The following is a 6,000-nucleotide window of genomic DNA, read 5'->3' on the forward strand; positions in this document are numbered from 1 at the left end:
TCCTCTCCATCCCCATTTATTGTCACTGGGGAAAATGCCCCTACTTTGGCCTCTTTAAATTGTTGGTTTGCTTCTTCAGCAATAAACTGTGATGGCTGAACAGGCATTTACAGAACAGTATTCTAATCAAATAAAATCCACAGAAATATTAGCTATCATTTCACAATGTACCATCCCAATGTCCTGCATGGTAATTAGGCATAACTGCCAAGCAGGTCATATAATTGCCATAATTAATATCACCTTTACACAAATATCATCTTTAGAATTTCTCTTCCCATTGGATCAAGTTCCTCCCAGTGCATAATCATGTCCTCACCCAATGATGTGAATAAAGCCTAAACTGGAGCATAGAAGATTTTCCAATGCCATTTGGTGTTGATGTGGTAAATAGTTTAGGAAACTAGAAAGGTGTTTGAAAGGTAAATAATTAAACCAAAGAAAATAGGATCAGAGGAAGTTAAAATCAAGACTTCCCAGATTTCTAATCTCGTCTAGACTGACTTTCTCTTCACGAGCCCACTGAGCAACAAAGCTACATCCATGGTGAAGGGCCAATGTGAACATCTTCAGAAAGGGAGTAAACAGATCTCGACACCTACGGCTGGCAGAGAGTAGGACAGAGGACAAGGGTTGGTGCAGGGTATCGATAGCGAAACGCTCATATGAAAAGAAACTCTGTTCAAATGCAATGCATGTCTTACATGAATGTTTAAGGTTGAGGGGTGAGAAAGGAAAAGAGTAGTCCTAGAAACAAAGCTTCTAGATTTGGCCTAGACCTACAGTGGGTTCAGGGCTGAACGGATTCAGGCACATCACTTCTTGGGAAGGAGACTTTTAAGTAAAATCCAAAAAAAAAAAAAAAGCAATAGAATGGTAATCTTTATTTTCTTTGAACTATCTTATTCTCAAGATTGTATTTTAGCTACTCTAGTGAGTAGATTAGAACAAGAAATGAATGATTAAGGGTAGTTAAGGGTGATAGTGGAGAAGGCACTGGCACCCCACTCCAGTACTCTTGCCTGGAAAATCCCATGGATGGAGAAGCCTGGTGGGCCGTAGTCCATGGGGTCGCTAAGAGTCGGACATGACTGAGCGACTTCCCTTTCACTTTTCACTTTCATGCATTGGAGAAGGAAATGGCAACCCACTCCAGTGTTCTTGCCTGGAGAATCCCAGGGACGGGGTAGTCTCGTGGGCTGCCATCTATGGGGTCGCACAGAGTCAGACACGACTGAAGCGACTTAGCAGCAGCAGCAGCAAGGGTGATAGAATATGCCACTTTGGCATATTAAATATTTTGAGCTAAAGGCAACTGAGTAAGTACAAGAAAAGCTCTCTACGTGCCCCCCCATTTGCCTAAACGCAAGACATAGATCTGTGTCCCCAGTGGCCCCCTCAGTCCCTCTTTACCAGGAAAACAAGTTAATCACCAGAAACAACCTTAGACCCTTATCAGGTCAGAGAAAACATCACAGTAACCTACGTAGCAAATTTTAAGGGCCCTTCTCTTCCATTAGTCCCCCCATAGATTTACCTTCCCTGAATTTGCTGCTCTAGAAACTCAAAGACCTTTGCTTTGTCTGAACACTTTCTACAAATTTATCATTCTTTTGTTTAGATGCTGTATAAGCCCCAGTTTCCAACCACTCCTGTGAATGACTCATCTCTGAGCGCCCTGTGTGGATGCACACTGCCCAGGATCATAAACTTGAGTTTGTTTTTCTCTTGTTCATCTGTCTTTGTTGTCTAATTTGCAAGGCTCTAGCCAGAGAACCTGGAGAAGGCAATGGCATCCCACTCCGGTACTCTTGCCTGGAAAATCCCACAGACGGAGGAGCCTGGTGGGCTGCAGTCCATGGGGTCCGCTGAGGGTCGGACACGACTGAGTGACATCACTTTCACTTTTCACTTTCATGCATTGGAGAAGGAAATAGCAACCCACTCCAGTGTTCTTGCCTGGAGAATCTCAGGGACGGGGGAGCCTGGTGGGCTGCAGTCTATGGGGTCGCACAGAGTCGGACAGGACTGAAGCGACTTAGCAGCAGCAGCAGCAGCAGCAGCAGCCAGAGAACCTAATACTGGTCGTGTGTTCCTCCCTTATACAGCTGACTATAGACAAAATTAGGCTCGTGAAATGTAACCAATACAATTCTGTTAGAGAAATTCAATGAAGACTGTCACGCTATAAAATAATATGCTAAAATATACCACAAGATATGAGCTTTAATGATGCTTTCATTACATTATAGAGAACAGAAAGGTTAGAAAATAAATTGGAACAAAAGCCTAGAAACAATAAATGCAATTAAAAAGTAATGATCTTTTGATGGCAGTTGAACAGAATAGAAAGGCCATGTTTCCCTGGGGCCCATCTTTCAACAGGCTGACTTATTCAGGTGGTTCTCGGCCCTCTGTCTGGGCCATGATGGGGAGGGATGTGATGATATTTACAAAGCACTAGAAACCATGTTTTAGAGCTAAGACCACACGTTAGAAACTTTCCTCACTGTAATTTAGTTGATGTCTAGATCTATTCCATTTATTGTCACAAAAACATTGTTTAGAAGTCTCTCCTTAATTTTTTTTTTTCCTGAGCAGGATATTTTAATTCTTAAGTTTATAACTTGCCATTCTCTCTTAATAACTAAAGTTTTTAGATGTTAAGAGGAATTTCCTATTAAGTTACTCAGCATGGTGTTTGAGCAACAGTGCTTTGAGAGAAATCATGTTAGAGTACCTGAAACAACCTCCCTCACAGCCTGGGCTTCCCAGGGGCTCAGGTAAAAGAATCCACTGCCAAAGTAGGAGATGCAGGAGATCCCCTGGGTCAGGAAGATCCCCTAGAGGAGGAAATGGCAACCCACTCCAGTATTCTTTCCTGTAAAATTCCATGGACACAGGAGCTTGGTGGGCTCCAGTCCATGGGGTCGCAAAGAGATACAACTGAGCGACTAAGCACACACACAGGCCTTCACAGCCCATCTTTCCAGAGGGCCCCAAGATGTGTATGCTTACTGGGACTGTTTAGCTGCTCAAGTCCCAGGGAGAAATCCTTACAGGACTCCCACCCCAGTCATGGTTGACAGCAGCCCTCCAGCATCCTTCTGCCTCCCTGGGCTAAGACCATTGATGCCCACCAGCTCCGAATTTCTCTGAAGCCCCTGTACCAATTTTTGAAGAGAGCAGCTCCGGCTCTTTAAGGATCCTCTCTGTGGCTGGGATCTCCAGGTGCCCATGCTGCTGCTGCTGCTAAGTCGAGTCAATCGTGTCCGACTCTGTGCGACCCTGTAGACGGCAGCCCACAGGCTCCACCATCCCTGGGATTCTCCAGGCAAGAACACTGGAGTGGGTTGCCATTTCCTTCTCCAATGCATGAAAGTGAAAAGTGAAAGTGAAGTCGCTCAGTCGTGTCCGACTCCTATCAACCCCATGGACTGAAGCCTTTCAGGCTCCATCCATGGGATTTTCCAGGCAAGAGTACTGGGGTGGGGTGCCATTTCCTTCTCCCCCAGGTGCCCATGACACCTTGCAATTTTGCTGAAGTCTCTCCAGCCAGACTTGTGTGTCACAGAGAGGTGGTAGTTTCATTCAAGTTAATGCTACAGAAGATAACTAAGGCGGGGTGGGCACCGCGGGAGAGGAATGGGTTGGGAATTTTGCAGTATGCCTTTATGGTGCAGGAAAGTCAGCCTGCACAGGTAGAAGTTGTGCTGGTCCTGGAGATGGATCAATGGGGTCTCAATCCAGGTCAGCCATTTATTTACTATGTAAGTTAACCCACAAACCCCTTTCTATGTGTCCTAAAAAAAGAGAAAGTGTTAGTCCCTCAGTTATGTCCGACTCTTTCCGACCCCATGGACTGTAGCCCACCAGGCTCCTCTGTCCATGGGATTCTCCAGGCAAGAATACTGGAATGGGTAGCTATTCCCTTCTCAAGGGGATCTTCCCAACCCAGGGATTGAACCCAGGTTTCCTGCATTGCAGGCAGATTCTTTTACCATCTGAGCCACCAGGGAAGCCCATATCCTATCTATAAATTGAGGTGTGTATATACCATATATATTATATATAATTTTGAAAGTCTGTGATGTGTGGCAGCTATGTGAAACTATGCTAAGAGTGGGTGGGGCTCACTTAAATCAGATTCAGCCACGGGAGTCCGATCCAGCAAATCACACCACAATTATGCCTCCAAAAGAGGACTTACAGACTCAGGAGGCAGTAATTAAGGTTCCTGATTGAACATTATTCAGAGGTTCCTCACCTGCTTTAAGGAATCAAGACAGACACAGCCTGAAACATACCTGAAAGAGAATGGGCTAAATTTAAAGGAAATCAAGGCCTATGCAAAGAAGCTCTATAACAACTAAAAATGAAACCACAGTTCTCCTCTCCCATACTTCACTCAGGCTCCAGGGAGGCAACCTAAACCTCACCATGTCTAACTTTACCTCACAGGAAGGACTAGAGCCCCTAGATGCTATTTGGTAGGAAGCTACAGGCCACAAGAAGAGCTTGCTTTTGACCAGCTGGTCTTAAACTTGCTGCCCAACCAAAACACCTGGGGAGTTTTTTTTAAATGACCCACAAGGTGCTGGTAAACCAGCCCTTAGGGAAGGAGGAGGAGGGGAACTTTGTGATGTGTAGTTGTTTGCTGATGGCTGTGGTAGAATTACCACATGGGGGCCAACTTTAAACCACCAAACTGATGTCCCTGAACACAGTCAGGGAGAGAAGCAGAAGCGGGACGAGCCAGCCCCAGGACAGCAGTGAGGTGACAGGGCCTTTCTGGAGGGTGGGTTTTCAATGGACCGGGGTAGGTTCCAGCCAGGAACGCGGAAAACCAGCCCCTGGTGCTCCTGACTCACAGCGGTGTTTGAACACCACAGACCCTGGCCATGGGCATCGCTGTCTCTCCTGCCCGCACCTTTCCCTGCCTGCTTTACAGCTCAGCTCACTACATTTCTTTTAGAATGATATTGCCATATTTGGATCATGTGCTTTGGGTAAGCCATCTCCTTCTTCTCAAGGCTCAGTGGTAAAGAATCCACCTACAATGCAGGAGATGCAGGAGACCTGGGTTTGATCCCTGAGTTGGGACGATCCCCTGGAGAAGGACATGGCAACCCACTCCAGTATTCTTGCCTGGAGAATCCCATGGACAGAGGAGCCTGGTGGGCTACGGTCCATGGGGTCGGAAAGAGTCGGACATGACTGAGGGACTAAACAACTCCTCCTTCTCTCTGGCTCCAAGTTCCTTCCTGGGTATGTGTGAGGGGGATGGGTGGAGGGGGAGATTGTCTCTAAAAGCAGTTCATTTATTCAAAAACATGTGTTAAATAATACATTCAAGGCACATGCTGGGCCCTCAGGAAACAAAATTGAAGAACATGCTCTTACCTTCAAGTACCTTGGAGTCTGGAGGGAGGAAAAGAAGTCAGTCAGCAGTGGGGGGTTGGGGGTGGGTATCAAGGGAGTGCAGCGAAGGGGGATGGGCACAGACACGATGGTGAACTAAACCAGCAGCTTTATAGACAACACCACACGCCCCACCTGCCTTGCAGCCAGCATAGTGACCTGAAAATGGGAAAGCTAAGTGGAGTAATGAGACAGCTCTCCCCTGTCAGTTTTCATTCCAGCCCCAATAAAGCCAATGCCAAATACTCTTCAGACTACCATAATTGGGTTCATTTCATATGCTAGTAAGATTATGCTCAAAATCCTTCAAGCTAGGCTTCAACAGTACGTGAACTGAGAACTTCCAAATGTACAAGCTGGATTTAGAAAAGGCAGAGGAACCAGAAATCAAATTCCAACATTCACTGGGACATAGAGAAAGCAAAGGAATTCCAGAAAAATATCTGCTTCATTGACTGTGCTAAAGCCTTTGATTGTGTAGATCACAACAAACTACAGTTTCCACAACAAACTGTGGAAAATTCTTTTAAAAATGGGCACTTCAGTTGTGTCTGACTGCAATCCTATGGACTATAGCCC

The 6,000-nt window shown here is 45.9% G+C and overlaps 1 long non-coding RNA gene across 3 annotated transcripts in view; it reads right to left on the reverse strand.

Annotated features, from left to right (window-relative positions):
• Positions 1 to 5,512, reverse strand: part of LOC129619451 (uncharacterized) — a 55,605-nt gene extending 50,093 nt beyond the window's left edge. For all 3 annotated transcript variants that reach the window (XR_008697881.1, XR_008697880.1, XR_008697882.1), the window contains exon 1: positions 5,404 to 5,512. This is a non-coding gene — a long non-coding RNA (uncharacterized LOC129619451). The remainder of the gene's footprint in view (positions 1 to 5,403) is intronic.
• Between the last annotated feature and the right edge of the window lie 488 nt (positions 5,513 to 6,000).

This window comes from Bubalus kerabau, chromosome 9 (genome assembly GCF_029407905.1).
Source record: "Bubalus kerabau isolate K-KA32 ecotype Philippines breed swamp buffalo chromosome 9, PCC_UOA_SB_1v2, whole genome shotgun sequence".
Taxonomy (NCBI): Eukaryota; Metazoa; Chordata; class Mammalia; order Artiodactyla; family Bovidae; genus Bubalus; species Bubalus kerabau.